Here is a 21,613-nt window from a genome sequence, read left to right as displayed (position 1 = left end):
TTTTCTTCCACTGCCCTGACGATTCAGAGCTACTCACTGAAGTTCACCTGAACAGGCAAAACTGTCACCTCAGCCATCTCCCACCAAGTCTCCTGTGCCAAGTCCCATTTCCTCCGATGCCTTTTTGGTCAACTGACTTAATTCATGCTAAGGTGTTAAATTTTCTGGTCTGTTGGTACAGTGTATTAACTCTTCTGGATAATAAACCTGCATTTCAACAGGGTTCCAGTAGTGACACAGTGCCTCACACAAACAAGTCTTTCTCACGTGGACTTTCAGAGCTCAAAGTGGGCCCATGGGCCAAACACCTTGGGGCAGATAAGATGTTCAGCACCTCGCAAACTAATTCACACAGGAAGTTGTGTCTGTATATGGAGATAACTTGGCAGAGGTTGTGAGGTCCTGTTCAGATCTGATGGAGTGTATAGCTTAGTTAGAGAGACAAGAAGTATATCAAGTAGACAATAATATAATAAACCCAATGCATAATGTTGTTAGATGATAATTGTTAGGTAATATCCTAAGAATACATAAAAATGCCAAGTTATTTAGTAATGATGACTAATGTGTATCGAATGCTCACTAAGTAATTACATATATTACCATAGTAAAACACATGTAACATAAAATTTACAATTCGTGACATTTAGTATATTCACAATGTTGTGCAACAATCACCTCTTATCTAACGGCAGAACATTTTCATCACTCCAAAGGGAAACCCCATACCCGTTACACTCTATTCGTTCTTTCTACCTGTCCCTGGCAGCTCCTCATGGGCTTTCTGTCTCTATGGATTTGTCTGTTCTGGCTATTTCACATAACTTGATTGATATAACATGTAGCTTTTTGGATCTAGCTTCTTTTACTTATCAGAATATTTTCAAGTTTTCATTCAGGTTGTAGCATATATCAGTGCTTCACTTCCATTTTATGGCTGAATAATATTACATTGTTATAGACACAACACACTTTGTTTATCCATTCATCAGTTGATGGACATTTGAGTTGTTTCTTTGTTTTGGCCGTTGGGAGTAGTGCTGCTCTGAGTATTCATATACAAGTTTTATTTGGCCTCCCTTTTCCAATTCTTTTGGGTATTTACTCAGGAGAGGAATTACTAGGTCATATGGGAATCCTACATTTAATTTATTGAGGAACTGCCAAACTGGTTTTCACAGTTTCCATTTTACATTACCACCGGCAATGTATGAGGGTGCTAATCTCCCCACATCCTCACCAACGTTTGCTATTTTCTCAGTTTTTGATGCTAGCATTCCTAGGTGTGTGAAGTGTATCTTATTGTGGTTTTTATTTGCATCTCCCTAATAACTAATGACATCGAGCACCTTTTCATGTGCTTGTTGGCCATTTATATGCTTTTGTGATAGCATTACAATACCTTATCTCAGTTAATTCATACCATAGAACTGACTGGTATTATTATAGATAAGTAAGCTGAGGCTCTGTAAGTAAAATTAGGAAAATTGTCCAAAGTCATGGCAGAAATGGGTTCAAACCAATTTTCACACTCTGGAACTAGGGGAAATGAGCCTGGAAAATGATGGACTTGGGTTTCTGAAGAGAATATAGACCTCCCAGGTTAAGAAAAACTTCCAAGGACAGCACAATTATGATTGAGGCAAGTTGGAAATACCTCACCTGTAAGTCGGGCCAGGTGCAGAGGCGGAGCCACACACAGCTGGGTCTGTGGGCCAGTTGTTGAGTGTGTTTCCCGAGGCATTCAGTTTTCAAAAAGGAGGCTTGAGGGAGCCACTGCAGCCATTGAAACTTTTATTTTCATTTTGTTTCTCATTGTTGAACGAAAGAAAAGGAAGGAAGGAAGGAAGGAAGGAAGGAAGGAAGGAAGGAAGGAAGGAAGGAAGGAAGGAAGGGGAAAGGAGTAGCCTGTCATAACTGCACTGAGATCTAATTTCTCCCACAAAATGCCATTTTATTTGATTAACTAGAAGAGTGTGGTCAGCATGTAGAAGATGAAGAAATTAGGCTTACATAACCCAACAGGAACACAGTCCAGATGGGATCTCAAAGCGCTTTGGAGTAGGACAGGTGAATGAACGACACACGCCCCAGAGCCAGTGCCCTCTGCACCCACAGACTCACCAACCTGACAGCCCATGGAAACTGTCTGTGCACTGAAATGTCACACATACCACACACATGGATGTGCCCCAGGCAGCCACACAGCATTGGCAACTTTACACATCTCTTGGTTAATGACCCTTTAGATGATTCTGCCATTGATTACCTAATTTGGAAATTAAGATAAATAATGCACATATAGTAATAAGAGTTCCTGCTAAGTGCCTTTGATATAGTAGTTTCAATGAAGAGCCCTCCATGGTAAAAAAAAAAGATGCCTAAAGTCACATGGACATTGAGCCAATGAGGTTCCAGTCTATTTTACCCCAAATACTGAATAATCTTTTACTCTGTGAGATGGTATTAAAGTAACATATAGCATGACATTGTAAATCAGAAGCAAACAGAGTCAAATACACACTGGGATTAGTTAGAGACACCAAAGGTTTAATGTCAGTGACTTTAACATATCCTGACAAATCCCCTTAACGGGACCAAGCTTGCTGCCTGTGGTATGTGGGAGCAATGTATTTTCCCAGGTACTGTGTGAGTAACACTGGCCTGTCACATACCTTCTGAACCATGTGGGGTGTTTTCATTAGCACACAGATGCAGATCTCCAGCCAACACCAGGCTTTTTGTTTACTTTAAAGGAAGTGAAAAGTATAAATGTTTACCAAATCTGGACTAGACTGCCTAGTCTCCAAATGAATTTGGTTGTAGTTCCTATTGTTTTCTTAAATGTATTTCAACATGGCTAGATCTATTTTGGATAGAAAATAGCAAGACTCACTTGGATACCTTTTCTCCTATGCTCTGAGCCTTCCGAGGAAATTGGCAGAAATCTTATCAATGATGGTGACTGTGTAACATCATCCATATATAAAGTATACAGTTATATTTTTAAGAAATACTTTTTAAGGCAAGTGATTTTTAAAAGTATTGTCTCCCAGAATCTTCTCTCCTCTACTAAAACTAAACAAAACAAAGTAACATTTATGTAAAGATTAGTCATTAGTGGAAACAACTGGAGAGCATTTGCTGGTGCCAGGCCTGATATCTGGAGCATTTGTTTCCTGGAGAGTGTGGTGAGATAAAGTGAGCACTTTTATCCTCGGAATCCAAAATACAGATGCCTTAAAATCCTGCTTTAATGCAGAGCTTAATCAGAGATGGAGTTGAACTGTGGAAGCACAGATCGTTCATAACAAGATCTTTATATATATATGACTGGCTATATTTAGCATGTACAGTGCAGCTCAGTCTATTTGCATTCTCTGGGTGTTATAAAAATACTTATGGACCTTTCAAAGCAGTTACATATATATTTGAACTCTGAAATTCCAAATCCAAAAATATATAATATATTCTACATTTAAAAGTTTATGGAGCATTACAAGTAGACATTACTAGCTTTTTGAGCTTCTCTACCCTAAAACATTGCACTAACAGTACACCATAAAACCGAGCCAATGGTTTATCTGTTTGATGCTAGTCAATAAGAACTATAGTAGATTTTCTTCTCTTTTACTTTTGATATTATTTCAGCTTAAATTTACTATTTTTTCTGATAAGTGGAAAATAAGAACACTTATTTACGGTGGCCAAGACATGGAAGCAACCAAAGTATCCTTCGATAGATGATTGGATAAAGAAGACGTGGTATATATATACACAATGGAATACTATTCTGCCATAAGAAAAGATGAAATAGTGCCATATGCAACAACATGAATGGATCTTGAGATTATAATGCTAAGCAAAATAAATCAGAAAAAGTTGAGAACCATATGATTTCACTGATATGTGGGATATAAGACTGAAAGCAACAAAGGAACAAGACAAACAAATAAAGAAACAAAAACTCACAGACACAGACAATAGTTTAGTGGTTACCAGAGAGTAAGGGGGGAGAAGGGTAATAGATGAGGGTAAATAGGATAAAATATATGGTGATGGAAGGAAAACTGATTCTGGGTGGTGAACACACAATGTGATACATAGACGATGTAATACAGAATTGTACACTTGTAGCCTATGTAATTTTACTAACCATTGTCACCCCAATAAATTTTAATTTAAAAAAAGTACATTGTTGAAAAAATGTAGAAAATTATAAAGAAATCAAAATTACCCGTTATTGCAGCCCAGCTATAACAAACTGTACTGTTTTGGTCTATTTTTGTTTAGTCTCTTGTCTATGTTTTATGAATGCATATGCATATCTAGATATTTGTTTACTTACAAAGTTGAATTCATACCTTAAATACTTTCTGTCCCTGATTTCACTGAACATTATAAAATGAGATTTTAACACGTCATTAAATATTCTTTGAGCACAAAAGTTTTAATGGCTGCATAATACTATCCTTTAACAATTTTACCTTGTTTCCCCGAAAACAAGACCTAGCCAGACAATCAGCTCTAATGTGTCTTTTGGAGCAAAAATTAATATAAGACCCGGTCTTATTTTATTATAAGACCGGGTCTTATAATAAAATATAATATATAATAAATATAATATACATTATATACATTATAATAAATTATTTACATTATGTACATTATAATATACATTATAATAAAATAAGACTGGGTCTTATATAATATAATGTATTGTAATGTAATATAATATAATATATATAATACCAGGTCTTGTATTTATTTTTGCTCCAAAAGACGCATTAGAGCTGATTGTCTGGCTAGGTCTTATTTTTGGGGAAACGTGGTAGTATTATTGAGCATGTAGATTGTTTTTACTTTTTGTATTATGAATGATACAGTAATGAGTGTCTTGATGCATAAATTTTTATCAGAGCTCTGATTATTTTCTTTAGATAGGTTCAAGAATTAGAATTGTTAAGTAAAATATAAAAGTAAAACTTTTTTAAGATTCATAATATATTTTTCCTTTATTGTTCTGAATGAATGTGCCCTGGTAAATTGTATAAACTTCACCACCAGTTAAAAAGAAGTGCCTACCTGATATCTCACCACATGCTCATCCATACTTACTTATTAGCATTTAAAAAACAGTTTCCAGTTTGATGTGCAAAAAATATCACCTCACTGTTACTTTAATTTGCTTTTCTTTAAAACTAGTTAAAATATACATGTAAAATTTTGTAAGTGGAAATTTGTATATTTTCTTCTAAAAATTGTTCATTTCCTTTGCCCACTTTTCTATTTTTCTTTTAATTTATTTTTTATTTTTGTTTTTAAATAAATGCTCATTATAAAAACTTAAATAAAATTATGAACAACAAAAATATTAAACTTACCTTCCAATTTCTGCCCACTTCTCCCCAACAGATCCTGTGTGTTTACGTATTTCTTATAGATAGTTGCTTTTACAAAATACATAGATAGGCATATATACACATCTGTAGGTTATTTTTCTTTTGACATAAATTAGATCATTTGGTTTTTCACTTGAGTATATCATAGATTTATTTACTTGTCAGTACTCATAGATATTCCTTACTCATTAAAAAAAAACCAAAAACTATAGCATTCTGAAATTTGGGTGTTGTGTTGATTAGCTTATTTTACTATTTATTTGTATACATCCTTATACATACATTTTTATGGTCATCATGAATAAGAGGCTCTGGCCTTTTCTGTGTGCCTTTCCTCAAACTGAATGTCAAATATGTATTTAATTTCCATTAAGCCTTTTTCTCAGGGAAAAGGCTTTTGTCCTGCTGCTGAGAACACAGTTCTCACCAACTAGATAGAAGAGCCCAGGGCATAATAAGGTGCTCTGATGGGCTCCATTCTCCATGCTCAGAAATGCTAGTACAGGATTCCTAGAAAAGCTGCAGAAGATGTCTGACAGCTTTCTCCCACCCCCATTCTGAAATCAGAGAACATCAGCATAGCTATTCATGGCTCTAGCGGGCAGGAGAGGGGTGAGTCACCATCCTTCAGTCAGTCCTCTGCTGAAATGGTGGCTTAATGCTTGTAGCTATTTAGCAGGTTGCCACTGGCCATACCTACAGACTAGACTGGCCCTGTGCCTATTCTAGGAAGCTCCAAGGACAGCCCCAAGAGCCTGTGCAGCTAGTAGGCTCTTAGTGTCTACCTCCAGGAAATAGCTTAAGGGGTCCAATACTTCAAGAGGCCAGTGTAGGAAGAAGCTGCCAGGCTCGGCCCCATTTAATCTCTTGCCTCTGAATGTTCTGACGAGACTGCTAGTAGAACTGGCACAGTCACTTGCCTGATCTGTCTCGGGTGAGCATTGTGGATGGATGCTATTATGCAGACCCATCGGTCCCAGTATCTTACTCCTAGAGATTCTGTGAGAGGAGCATACAAAACCTGCTCATTCATCCATTCATTCATCGATTATTAAGTGCCTCCAAAGTTTTGGTTTCTGGTATCTTGCTGGGTAACAGAGACATCATGATGAAGAAAGCATAATCTTTTCCCTCAGGTTGCTTGCTGTCTATCAAAAAGACATAGATGGAAGTGAACAAATGATTATAAGAACATGTGATTAGTGCTAGGCCAGAAAAGTATCCAGGGTGAGGAAGACACAAATGAGAAGGTCAGTTCTTCTTGCTTGGGGTATGAGGTGACAAGGAAAGGCTTGATAGAGTCAGTGCTATTAGAGCTGAGTCTATTGGTCTTTCCAAACACCTGCTTCTTGTGCATCCCTAAAATTACGTCTGACACCAGAACCATCCATTAGTGTCCAACAGCTGAGCAAAGTCACCCAGTGCCCAGGATTGTGAATACACTTACAACCTATGCAGAAGGCCTCTTCAACTAGAGACAAGGCCAAGCCTCGTAACAGTGTGATCCCTCAGGGTCGAAGATCCAGCCCTCAGAGAGGACATGGCTTTGAACACACAGCGGAGTTTCATTTGGCTTTTGTCTGTGTTTAAATTTCCCATAAGCAGAACCTGAGACAAAGCTAAATCTTCAGGAAAGGCAGAGTAAAAAGCAGACTTATTGTGTTTAATTTCATGATAGCAATATCTCTAGTTCCTCCCAGGTCAAGGATTAAAGAGGGAAGAGCAGTGTATAAACTCAGCTGTCGATTCAAAAGGCCTTAGTTCCACTGTCAAGGTGGAACTAACAGTAAGAGAGAACCAGAAATGGGGTGTAGAATAAGAACCCGGTCAAGGTGAGGAATTTCTCAAAGGGAACAATCTCCAGTTTTATTTTATGAAGAAACTATGGTTATTTAAGAATCTAAATAAGTTGGATCCTCACTAATAAAATTCATTCTATGCTTTGAATAAATATTTTAACAAATTAAATTCAAATAATTAAGTCTAATATTATGGAGCAGACATTCCTGGAGAGTAGAGTCTGGAGTCTATTATTTCTCACAGAAGGAATACTACCACACACACCCCTCCTTTGTCTGGTGACAGAAACCTCTGATTATATATAAAGTCAGCATTGGAGGCAGACAGATATTCCTGAGGGGCCCAGAACCCCTAGATCTTTAAGTCAGACCTTCACAGCCTGGAACAGCTTCAACCAACAACAGAGACAAGAGTATTCACACCTATTCACACCTTCTTTGTCCTGATGAGCCCAGGTCAACCCCTGTCCACTCAAGATCACTGAGGTGTTTAGAAGCCACCCTACTGTAGAGTCCCTTAGAAAATGGTGACCCCTTTTGGAGGCAGCAGCAGGCCAATCGATGCCCTCCCTCAGAAGCAGTATGGCCTTGTAGTTGAGACATAGGTACCGGCTTTGATTGAGCTAAAATCTCAGCACCCTCATTTACTGGTTGTGGGACCTACAGTTAAGTTGTTCAACCTCCTGGTGCCAGTTCCCTCATTTGTAAGATGGTGATAAAATTATTATGAAAATACACTGCTAACTCTGTCCTCAGGATTGTGAGACTGCAGATGCATTTGTGATTGAACAGTGTTTCTTGTTCGTCCTGCAAATTCTGGAAGGGTTGGATATCCATAGTAGCATGTCACTAAGTGTGTCTCCCCTGTTCAGTCCAGGGAAGAGAGCATTAGGAAAGCCCCCAGTTTTCTTCTGAGTTGTATTTTCATAAATGTTTAGGATTCTGGTTTTTAAAGTCAGAAGTTTGGAAATTTTTGCTCAAGATCAGTTCCTCAGTAGCTGTGTCTAGATAATATAACCTGATGTCTGGTGTTATGAGCTTATATATGTTCATAATGTTTATATAAAAACTTCTCTTTCAATAGGGATTGACTTGTTAAAATATGAGGAGGTTTTCAATTGCTTAAAATGTTCACTCAAAAAATTAGTTAACTTTGTTACATGAAACTTTGCTATGATATTATATTGTCCTGAAGTCCTTATACACTTTCAAGTGATGTAAATATAGTAGAAACAATATATAAATATTATCTGTTACCTAAAAGTTTAATACAGATCCAGTAAATGATTTTATCCAGTGTATCATTATTACTATTGCTCCTATGACAATTTAAAAATGGGTGGGGATAGTACAGGTGAGATTTCCAAACATTGCATAGAATTGGAAGTCTATATCATGTATAGAATTCCTCATCTGATTGATATCGATTGCCTTTTTCACACCTAAAACACTTAACATGGACAAATGTGTAAAATGAAATTCTCCTCAGTAAATATTTATTAGCACCTATTGGAGTTTAAGCATTGGTTTAATAACTAGAAATACTTAAATGATCTTTCTGGAGAGGAGTTCATGTTCTGCCCAGGGAGAAAGGCCTAAATAAACAATTAGGTATGTTCCAAGAAGTGGAAATGTCATGAGAGGAGGAAGAATAAGGTACGCTGTCCTGAGCAAAGGGAATTTGGGCTGAACCTTGGGACCTGAGTAGAAGTTTAATAACTTAGTGGGTGGATGAGAGTAGTGGTAGAGGGATAGCAGAAGCAGGGTTTTAAAATGTTTGATAAACAGTGGTTCTTCCTCTGTGGTTGCAGGAGATAGATGGGAGAGGGACTCGAGATGAAGTTGGAAAAGAATCCTGGGACCAGGATGGAAAGAGCCTCCGGAACTGCATTAGTTTCCTTTTACTGCTGTAATAAATTGTCACACACTTAATGGTTGGAAACAACTCACGTTGATTCTATTACAATTCTGTAGGCCAGAAGTCCAAAACAGCCTTAAGGGGCTAAAATAAAAGAATCTCAAGGCTGGTTCCTTTTGGGGCTCCAGGGGAAAAGCCATTCATTTCCCCTTCCAGGTGCTAGAGGCTGCCTGTATTTCTGGGCTCTTGACCCCTTTCTGATAGCACTCCAACCTCTTACTTCCATCATCACATCTACTACAGATATGCCCTTGTCTCCCTCTTATAAGAACTCTTGTTATTACGTTGGACCCACCCAAATAATCTAGGATAATCTCCTATCTTGTAATCCTTAATCACATCTACAAAATCCATAACATAGTCACAGTTCTAAGAATAGGATGTGGCAATTTTTGTGGGGGTCGAGGAGTGCATTATTTTGCTCATCAGAGGTATCATGCTGTTGAGTGTAAAGATATTTATAAGACTATCGAGAACAATTACAAGTTTTGACATAGTTGAATGACTTCATCAGATTTTTATGTTAGAAGATAACAATATTTATAAGATAGAGACAGAGACTTTGGGTGAGTCCAGCTTGGATATGGTGAAGACCTAAACTGGGAGGAGACAATGTGGATAGAGAAAAGGGACATGAAACAGTCTTAGCAGAATACAAATATTCAGTAACTGTGACTGTGAAAATTTGACTGTTTTGTTCTTTTTTACCCTTTTCTTTGCTGAAATAGAGGGGTGGAATTTAGTTATTTCTTATCCCCTGGGAAGGTTCAAAGACTGAGCCTTCTATGCTCTTGGAGAAAGGGATTTGACTATTTTTGGCTGCTTTTGATTTCGGCTCTAATGACAAAAGAACATTTGACTTTGGGTGATAAAAACAATGTATATATAGATCGTGTATTACAAAATTATGTATGTCAAAGCTATATAATTTTATTAACTAATGTCACCCCAATAAATTTAATAACAAAAAAATGGAGATACAGAGCTGCCAGAAAACAAAAGATAAAATGGCTACAGGAAAAAGGAAAATGGCTGCAGGAAATCCTCATACATCAATAATTACCCTAAATGTTAATGAACTGAACTCACCAATAAAAAGGCAGAGTATTAGGTTGGATCAAAAAATAAAAACCAACCACATGATGCCTTCAGGAGACATATCTCAGCTGCAAGGACAAATATAGTCTCAAAGTGAAAAGGTGGAAAATGATACTTCAAGTAAACAGCATCCAGAGAAAATTAGCTGTAGTCATACTTATATCTGACAAAATAGATTTCAAGTCTAAAAAAGGTAATAAGAAACAAAAATGGATATTTTATAATAACAGAGGGGACAATACATCAAAAAGACATAACACTTATCAATAAATATGCATCCAATCAGACAGCCCCAAAATATGTGAAGCAACTACTAATCAAAATAGAGAGAGAAACTGACAAAACACAATTATAGTAGGGAACCTAAATACTCATTGACAGCTATGGATAGATCATGCAACAGAAAATCAATAAGAAAATATAGGCCTTAAATGACATAGTAGACCAAGTGGACATAATCAAGATTAAACAGAGCCTTTCATCCAAAAATACAAGATTATATATTATTCTCTAGTGCACATGTAACATTCTCAAGAATACACACCACATGTTAGGACACAAAACTAGTCTCTACAAATTTAGGAAGATTGAAATCATACCAAGCATATTCTATGACCACTATGCTTTGAAATTGTAAATCAACTGCAAAAAAAGTGGAAAAAATGACAAATGTGTGGAGAGTAAACAACATGTTACTAAAGAGCAACTGGGTCAAAGAAGAAATTTAGGTGAGATCAAAAGATACATATAGATAAATGAGAATGACAACCTGACATATAAAAACTTTGGGAATATAAAAAAAAGAAATAGTAAGAGGGAAGTTTATGTCATTACAGGCCTATCTCAAGAAACAAGAAAAATCCAAAATAAACAACCTAACAGTACACCTTAAAGAACTAGAAGAAGAAGAAGAAGTGAAACCCAAGGTCAGCAGAAGAAAGGAAATAACAAAAATCAGAGCAGAACTAAATGAAATAGAGAACAAAAAGACAATAGAAAAAATTAATGTGACAAAGAGCTGGTTCTTTGGAAAGATTAACAAAATTGACAAACCCTTGGCTAGACTCACTAAGATAAAAAGAGAGAAGACACTAACGAACAAAATCAGAAATGAAAAAGGGGAAGTTATCATGGACACCACAGAAATACAAAGGATCATCCAAGAATACTATGAAGGACTATACACCACCAAATTCAATAACCTAGAAGAAATGGACAAGTTCTTAGAAACATATAGCTTTCCTAGATTGAACCATGAATAACTGGAAAATCTAAACAGAGCGATCACCAGTAACGAAATTGAATCAGTCATCCAAAACCTTCCCAAAAGCAAAAGTCCAGGACCATAAGGCTTCACTAGTGAATTCTGCCAAACCTTCAAAGAGGATCTAATACCAATCCTGCTCAAACTCTTCCAAAAAATTGAAGAAGAGACGGTACTCCCTAACTCATTTTATGAGGCCACCGTTACCCTGATACCAAAACCTGGTAAGGACAACACAAAAAAAGAAAACTACAGACCAATATCTCTGATGAATACAGATGCAAAAATCCTAAACAAAATTCTAGCAAATCGAATACAACAATACATTAAAAAGATTATTCATCACGACCAAGTGGGGTTCATCCCCGGGGCACAAGGATGGTTCAACATCCGCAAATCCATCAATATGACACATCACATAAACAAAATAAAGGACAAAAATCATATGATTATATCAATTGATGCAGAAAAAGCATTTGACAAGATACAATAGCCATTTATGATTAAAACACTTAATAAAATAGGTATAGAAGGAAAATACCTTAACATAATAAAGGACATATATGACAAACCCTCAGCTAATCTCATAATTAATGGTGAAAAACTGAAGCCCTTTGCTCTACATTCAGGAACACGACAGGGCTGTCCCCTATCACCTCTGCTTTTCAACATAGTGTTGGAAGTCCTTGCCAGAGCAATCAGGCAAGAGAAAGAAATAGAAGGCATCCAAATTGGGAATGAAGAAGTTAAATTGTCACTCTTTGCAGATGACATGATGCTATATATAGAAAACCTGAAAGACTCCACCAAAACGCTATTAGAAACAATCAACGAATACAGTAAAGTTGCCAGCTACAAAATCAACGTACAAAAGTCCATTGCCTTCCTGTATACTAACAATGAAATCTCAGAAAAAGAAATACAAAAAATAATTCCTTTTGCAATTGCAGCAAAAAGAATAAAATACCTAGGAATAAACTTAACCAAGGATATGAAAGACCTATATGCTGAAAACTATAAGACATTTTTAAAAGAAATTGAAGATGACACAAAGAAATGGAAAGATATTCTGTGCTCATGTATTGGAAGAATCAACATAGTTAAAATGGCCATATTACCCAAAGCAATATACAGATTTAATGCAATCCCCATCAAAATTCCAATGACATTTTTTAAAGAAATAGAACAAAAAATCATCAGATTTGTTTGAACCACAAAAGACCCCGAATAGCCAAAACAATCTTAAGAAAAAAGAACAATACTGGAGGTATCACACTCCCTGACTTTAGCTTGTACTACAGGGCTACAATAATCAAAACAGCATTGGTATTGGCAGAAAAACAGACACATAGACCAATGGAATAGAAATGAGAACCCAGTAATAAAACCACATAAATATGGACAGATAATTTTTGACAAAGAAGCTAAAAACATACAATAGAGAAAAGACAGCCTCTTCAATAAATGGTGCTGGGAGAATTGGAAAGCCACGTGCAAAAGAATGAAACTGTACTGCTATCTGTCACCATGTACCAAAATTAATTCAAAATGGATCAAAGACTTAAGCACAAGACCTGACACAATAAACTGCATAGAAAAAAACATAGGTACTAAACTTATGGACCTTGGGTTCAAAGAGCATTTTATGAATTTGACTTCAAAGGCAATGGAAGTAAAAGCTAAAATAAACGAATTGGACTATATGAAACTTAAAAGCTTCTGCACAGCAAAAGAAACCATCGACAAAATAAAGAGGCAACCAACTGAATGGGAGAAGATTTTTGCAAACAGTGCCTCCGATAAGGGGCTAATATCCAAAATATACAAGGAACTCATGAAACTCAACAACAAAAAAACAAATAACCCAATTGAAAAATGGGCAGACGACCTGAAGAGATATTTCTCCAAAGAGGACATACAAATGGCAAATAGACATATGAAAAAATGTTCAACATCACTAATCATCAGAGAAATGCAAATAAAAACCACAATGAGATATCACCTCATTCCAGTCAGAATGGCTATCATCAACAAGACAAATAGTAACAAGTGTTGGAGAGGCTGTGGAGAAAAAGGAACCCTCATACACTGTTGGTGGGAATGCAGACTGGTGTAGCCGTTATGGAAGGCAGTTTCCTCAAAAAATTACGAATAGAATTACCATATGACCCAGCAATCCCTGTCCTGGGTATCTACCCCAAAAATCTGAAAACATTTATACATAAAGACACGTGTGCTCCAATGTTCACTGCAGCTTTGTTTACGGTGGCCAAGACATGGAAACAACCAAAATGTCCTTCCATAGATGAATGGATAAAGAAGTTGTGGTATATATACACAATGGAATACTATTCGGCGGTAAGAAAACATGATATAGGAACATTTGTGACAACATGGATGGATCTTGAGAGTATAATGCTAAGCGAAATAAGTCAGAAAAAGCAGAGAACCATGTGATTTAACTGATATGTGGGATATAAACCAAAGACAACAAAAGAACAAGACAAATGAGAAACAGAAACTCATAGACACAGACAATAGTTTAGTGGTTACCAGAGGGTAAGGGGGTGGGGGGTGGGAGATGAGGGTAAGGGGGATCAAATATATGGTGATGGAAGGAGAACTGACTGGGTGGTGAACACAGAATGGGATTTATAGATGATGTAATACAGAATTGTACACCTGAAATCTATGTAATTTTACTAACAATTGTCACCCCAATAAATTTAATAAAATTCAATTAAAAAAAAAAAGAAATGTGCTTCAATAGATAATTGGATAAAGAAAATGTGGTACATATTTACAATGGAATAAGCCATAAGAAAAGATGAAATACTGCTATGTGTGACAACATGGATGGATCTTGAGAATATCATGCTAAGCAAAATAAGTCAGATGGAAAAAATCGAGAACTGCATGATTTCACTCATGTGTGAGTTCTAAAACTAAAAGCAACAAATGAACAAGACAAACACACAAAAACTCATAAATATAGACAACAGTATGGTGGTTTACCAGAGGGAAAGGGGGGTTGGGGGAGGTAGAAAAGGTTAAAGGGAATCAAACACAGTGATGGAAGGAGATTTAACTGGGGGTAAACACAATGCGATATATAGATGATGTATTATAGAATTGTACACTTGAAACCTATGTAATTTTATTAACCAATGTCACCCGAATAAATATAATAAAATTTTTTGAAAAGAAAAAATAATCCCTCTAATTTCTGCCTCAACAGCTTATTAGTAATAGTCTTATCAGAATAAGAGTATATATTTCTGATTTTATACTGACCTAGAAATTGTTCTTGGTTCTGCTTCAATCCAAATTACCTTTAATGATATAATTAAAGATGTATCTGAAATTGTGGACTGAATATGCACATTTATCTCAGTTGTCTCCTAAAATCCTACTGAAATGATCGTAAAGAAAATTTTAAAAGACAGACATGCTCAAGGGCAAAGAAGAGTAAATGGAGGACTAGTAACTGACACATCAGTCTGAAGAAAGCTGACACCTAAAGCAGCAACAACCAGAAAGAGAAGGCAACAACCAGGGAGAAGGCAACAACCAGAAAAAAAGCTGATTCATGCTGCAGAGCCCTGGGAAGTCTCAAGAATCAGAGGTACCAAGTACCTTTGAAGATGAGAATGCGGGGAGATGCTGAAAACAGAAGAATTAGTTGAAAGTCTATAATCTCAGCAGTCAGAGACTCCCTTCCCCAGCCCATGACCAGGCGAACACCCCTTCCCCACCATAACTAAAGAATGGAAAGGTCAACCCTGACCAGTTCTGGATGTGAGCACAAACAGGTACAGCTGAGGTGTGGGTGAGGTATTGCACTGAAATGATGGAGGGATTAAATGTACCAATTACAAGGAAGCGTCTTACACTCTAAAAACTTTAGATAGACTGACTAAATAATCAGTTGTGGTATGAGTTTTAAATTTTTAATATTTACATGTCTATTTTAAAATAAACTTTCTTAGATGTCATTTACAAATATGTAGTAACTTCAGTCCCTCTTAGGACTGAGAGGCCTGCCTTGTTCTTGATAATCCTCTGCTTTGGGAACAGGATGAATCCATGACCGTGAACTCCAGCCCAGGACAGGAAACCTGCTCTTCATAGAGGAGCCACCGAGATACTGTGCATTCTATTGAGTACTTCCAGTGTTCAGCTCTGGTCATTAATTCTTTATAACACAGTGGTTATAGGGCACAGTCTCTGGAGTCAAGTTGCTTGGTTTCAAACATTAGCTCTGCCAGTTACCTGCTAAGTGATCTTAGACAAGTTACTTAACTTCCCAGTGCCTCCGTTTATTTATCTAAAATAATTTTTTAAATGCTTCCACATCTTTGATAGAATAAGAGTGTGCACTTCTGATTTTGTACTGACCTGGAAGTTGTTCTTGGTTCTGCTTCAGTCTGACTTACCCTTAATGATATAATTAGAGATAGTATGGATTGAACACACACATTTACCTCAGTTCTCTCCTAAAATTCTGCTCAAATGATGGTAAAGGAATTGTAAAAAGGCGTACATGCTCAAGGGCACAGAGAAGAGGAATAAGTGGAGGTCTAATAACTGACACATCAGTCTGAAGGAAGCTGACACCTAAACCAAGGACTTACCTCAGTTTTCTCTAAAAAAAACTACCCATCAACATTATACTGTAGAGACAGAATTTCAGGAACTTTGTGTTATAGAGTGAATGTGTCCCCTTAAAACCCGTTATGTTAAAATCTTAACCCTCAGTGTGATGCTGTTGGGAAGTGGGGCGTTTGGGAGGTGTGTAGGTCATGAGGGGGGAGCCCATTATATAAATGGGTCTTTGTAAAAGAGGCGCCAGAGAGCTCTCTGGCTCTTACCTTCATGTGAGGCCACAAGAAGATGGCAGTTTGCAACCAAGAAGGAGGTTCTCACTGGAACCCTACCATACTGGCACCCTGATCTCAGACTTCTATTTTCTCAGAACTGTGAGAAAATACATTTCTAATGTTTATAAGCCACCCAGTCTATAGCAATTTGTTATAGAAGACTGAACTAAGACATTTTTATTTTATTTTTTTTTTACAAAACCACGGATTGCTTTATTCTTTTCCATGCCCACAGACTTAAATAGCAAACAAAATTCTGAATGATAGAATCTCTGGATTTTTTTTTAATCAAAATACTATGGCCTAGAATGCAAATTAATGCACGTAAAAGGGATAATAAAGCTAGAAAAATCATCATTTCGAAACCATCATCATACTAATTGATCAATGAATGCCAAGATTAGTGGAGAACACTTGGTCAAAATAGTGTATAAAGTCTCAAAATAGCTCTCCATAACTACTTATTAATTCCAAAGGGAAAAATAACTTCACAATGGGGAAACCTGGCACCTTCAGCAGGTGATTAAGGGAATATCACCAGCAATGGGACAAAGCCACATCATGTATCACCTCTTACAACACCTCGAAAAAAGATAAAACATTAATGCTGAGTTATTTCTCCCAAATTTGTGTAACATGAATTTATTATAAGGAAACATCAGATACATTCAAATTGTGAATAGCCGACTAAATAATTGGTCAATGCTCTTAAAAAATTCTAAGGTCATGAAAGACAAAGAAAGACTGACGGGCTATCACAGATTAAAGGGGACTAAAGAGACATGCAAATTAAATTCCATGCGCGATCCTAGATTGGATCCTGAGCCAGGAAAAGAAAAAAAGTAAAATAGGCATTCTTGGGCTAATTGGTGACATTTGAATATGGACTGGGGATTAGATAACAGTCATAATACCAATGCAAAATTTCCTAATTTTGTTAGTTGTGCTGTGGTTATGATTTTAGGATATACACACTGAAGTATTTAGGGGTAAAGGGGCATGGTATCCACAACTTGCTCTCAACTATTTGACAAATTAGGTACAAGATAGATAGATAGATAGATAGATAGATAGATAGATAGATAGATAGATAGATAGAAAGAACAATAGACCAAGGAGGCAAAATGTTTAGTAATTGGTAAACCTGAGTAAAGGGCATATAGAAGTCTTTGCAACCCTTTTATAAATTTGAAATGATACAATATTAATAGTTATATGAAAGCACTTGGCATTCAGTGGTTAAGGGTATTCCCACTAGACCAATTTACCCTGTCATCTCACCTTTCCAAACTTAAAGCAAACTTGATTTCAAACCATCCCCAGTGCCATAATCAGAGGTAAGATAGATAGCTTCAGACTCCCAGAGCTACGGAATCTGTGAGTATGAAGGAGAGAATAAACTACTTTATGAATCAATAATTTTTATTTTAACGTTTTGTTTTGGAATAATTATGACAATCTTTTTTTTTAATTAAAGTTTATTGGGGTGACAATTGTTAGTAAAGTTACATAGATTTCAGGTGAACAATTCTGTAATACATTATCTATATCTCACATTGCGTGTTCACCACCCAGAGTCAGTTCTCTTTCCATCACTATATATTAGACCCAGTTTACCCTCTTCTAGAAACCCCCTCCCCCCATACCCTCTAGTAACCCCTAAACTATTGTCTATGTCTATGAGTTTTTGTTCCTTCATTTGTTTGTCTTGTTCTTTTGTTGTTTTCAGTTTTATAGACCACATATCAGTGAAAGCATATGGTTCTCTACTTTTTTCTGTTTGACTTATTTTGCTTAGCATTATAATCTCAAAATCCATCCATGTTGTCACAAATGGTACTATTTCATCTTTTCTTACTGCCAAGTAGTATTCCATTGTGTATATATACCACATCCTCTTTATCTATTCATCTATCGAGGGACATTTTGGTTGTTTCCATGTCTTGACCACCGTAAATAAAGCTGCAGTGAACACTGGAGCACACCATCATTTTTAAGAGATTAAAGCACACAATCATTTTAGTCCTGAGACTAAAATGTTCATGAACCACTATCTTAGATAATATCCTGCTTGGTAAGTTTCAATTTTCAAAGGAGAGAACTACTAAATAGCTTTTCTCTACAATGAAGATTTTAAGATCAATAATATAATAAAAAATATAATAATTTGTATTTACCTAACAACGGACATGGCATTATGAAAACTCATCCTATTGTTGGGAAGACTAGTTTGACCTATCTATATTGAAATACCAAATCAACTGCACAGTTGGATTAAAAAGAGTATGTCTACTGAATACTATTAATACCTGAGAATAGAACCAGTCACTGAGTGAAGATACATATAGCTTAAATAACTAAACCTCACCTAAAAGAGGCAAAATTAAAATAAGAAAATTTGTATTCCATATAAGTCCAGATGTTGGCTGTTTCCACAGATGGTTATTTGATAGGCTCATCAGCATCAAAATGTTCAGGGATCTTTTCACCCTTCCAACTTGTATTTCAGGATCTTGACTTGTATAAGCTCTCATTAAACCAAAATCCTGAGATCAAATGTAAGTACAAAATCAAGAAGTAAAACATGGAGGAATGGTGTGTTTCCTCCCTTGCTTTCCTTATAGGCAGCAAGAAAGACTTTTCCCAGAAGCATCCTGCACCCTAACACTGACTGCTTTTCAAATATTACTGTTCAGAATTGAACACGACTGCTCAAACCAATCACTTGCAAGAAGAATGAGGCTACCATGATTGGCATTGACCAATCATGATTTTTTTGTTGTTTGAGGAAGGACCTAATTTTTCCAAAAGCACAAAATTGGGGTTCTTTTAGCAAGAATGGGGGGAAGTAGGGAATAGCTGTGGGATAGGCAATCAGTAGGTTCTTGTACAATCATGACAATTGAAACGTCTTACCATGGTAACCAAGATTATTATGGGGTAATGGATAAAATTCAGAGAAGTTTTATAAAAATCATACTTGCCTGTTTTCTTTCTTTGAACTAATTAGTGGTCATTGAAAGCCTAAAGAAATGCCTAGCAGTATTAAAGATACACAGTTTCATTTTCCTAAATCTTCATTGATAGTTCATTCTTAACTTTTAGTCTTCTGTAAACTCCCACAGATATTTCATCCAATAACAAGTCAATTCTGCTCAACTTCATACAACTACATTTTTGTTTTTTACTTAAATTATCATGTACATATTGTTGTTGACATGGTATCACACCTTTTAAACTTAATACTTTCAGTTAAAATTTGGCTCCCCATTAAACTGGGAGTCATTTATATATTTAAAAAATAGAAATTTCATTCGATAGTACAAGAAATTCTCTAGTCTAAGTATTTAATAAAAGTCAGACATAAATACAGAAAAATACTATTCAGTATGTCCTTTCCTCTCTGGAACAACCCACATATCAGCTGTCTGGTTTCCCCCGAGTAGTATGAGCCAACCAGGGAAGATAGGTATTTTCTGCTATGATTTTATATGGTCTGGCTATAGCAGGAATGATTTATAGATCATTTTCATTTTTCCTTCAAGTCTCAGCTTAAATGTCATCTCTTCAGAGGCATTCCCTGACACCCTGTTTAAAAGAGGCATCCTCCGATTACTTTGTATTAAATCACTTTTCTAATTCTGTCTATAATGCTCTTGCAAATCTGTACATATCTCCTTTATGCATTGGTTTATTTTTTTGTTTGCCAACTAGAATACAAACACTATGAGAGCTGGAAAACATGTTGGTCTTATTCTATACTAAATGTGCAAAGCTTAATACAGTGTCTGGCATATAGTGGCTAATCAATAGATATGTAATTGAATCTGGTTTTCCTTTCTGAATCATCTCTCTATTTTATGCTATATTCTAAAAGCAAATTTTAAAACTAAATCTTGGTATATCATATTTTTACCATTGATATTTAATATTTGATATTAAAATTATGTAGTTAATGGATATTTAACACAAGGTGTCAGATGTGGTAAAACATGGTAAAATATAGTAAAATATAGGTCAATCTATTTTATGTAAAATGGATACATTTTTATATATTGTAGTTTTATTTTATATAATTTATTAGGTTTGGGAAATTAACCTATTTCGTGTCAACACAGAAGTTTAGAAATGTCTAGAAACGAAGCCATCAGGAACTCGACAATAGTTTATTTGTCCAAATCTAAACTTCTACAAATATTTTGTATCTTCAATATACTTTGCATTGGAACCACCTCTCAGGAACTCTCATGGTTTCAATAATATACATACAACTGTTACTATAATATAAAGCATAGACTATTTTAGGCCATTAAATATTATACCGTATTGTTGTTATTAACCAAGTAAGGAAGTTACTTGAAGAGTACAGCGCAATCTGGCTGTTTTCAATGGAGATATTCCCATGTATGAGTGTGATTAGCACAGACTTGCTAAATCTCTCTCTGAGCCATCTGTGAGCACCTTCTTGGTTTAAAACAACACATGTTAGCTCTGCTCAGTTCTAAGTCAGCTTTTACCACAACTGTTATCTTTATCTTAAACCTGGGAAGATTCTCAAATGCCTGAAGCTTGGAAATGCCACCTTTCTCTTAGAATCTGATCCTCAAACTGAAAAAAGACTTCTATTAAATCAACTGTCTCAAATGAGATTTTTTTTTTTTTGGCATAAAATGTGGACCACAGAAATTCCCACCCAATTGTAAGGGGTGGGGGGAGGTGGGGTTAGAGTATTTTAACTCACTAAAGTGAGCTCAAGTTTAGAACACATTCATGTGTTTGACTTTCCAGTAATGCAAAATAAAATTCCTAACAACTTGAGTGCACTTGCTTGCTGTTTAGTTCAATCTCAAGTTAGAGTGATGCAAATGCTCTTTTCATTCTGGCCTCAATGTGAGCTCTTGGGTTCTGGCAAATCAGAAGTAGTGGAGACCACACTGACAAAGACCTGACAGATAGTTTGTCACTGAACTCAATAGTTTGGAGGCCTAGGTCTTTGCTACAGACATAGAAATGCGTTTTCTAAACAAATTGCTCGGATCACAACCAATCTGAGCTCCCACATGGAGCCTTGGGAGACTGCCCTGCAGTCAAATTACCTGGAACTGCCCAGGGACCAGTGTAAATATAATATATGCCCTAAAGCAAATTCTAAACTTATAACAAATATAACAATCACTTTTTGTGCCAAAGATGCAAGTTTTTTAAAATCTACAAATCAGAAACATTTAAAATAGGCTTGATTCTGATTGTGA

The 21,613-nt window shown here is 36.1% G+C and overlaps 1 long non-coding RNA gene across 2 annotated transcripts in view; it reads right to left on the bottom strand.

Moving 5' to 3' along the window:
• LOC141571680 (uncharacterized) overlaps window positions 1–21,613 on the bottom strand; it is a 44,516-nt gene that overhangs the window by 12,622 nt on the left and 10,281 nt on the right. The window contains exon 1 of one of the 2 annotated variants that reach the window (XR_012496656.2): window positions 1,663–4,513. The exons of the other annotated variant lie outside the window; for it this stretch is intronic. This is a non-coding gene — a long non-coding RNA (uncharacterized LOC141571680). Of the gene's footprint in view, window positions 1–1,662; window positions 4,514–21,613 lie in introns of those variants that run through there. 2 annotated transcript variants of the gene reach the window in all.

Source organism: Rhinolophus sinicus, chromosome 2 (assembly GCF_057876585.1).
Source record: "Rhinolophus sinicus isolate RSI-liver-muscle chromosome 2, RSI-T2T, whole genome shotgun sequence".
Lineage (NCBI taxonomy): Eukaryota > Metazoa > Chordata > Mammalia > Chiroptera > Rhinolophidae > Rhinolophus > Rhinolophus sinicus.
The sequence above is the reverse complement of the archived record's forward strand: the minus strand, read 5'-3'. Positions and strand labels throughout refer to the sequence as shown.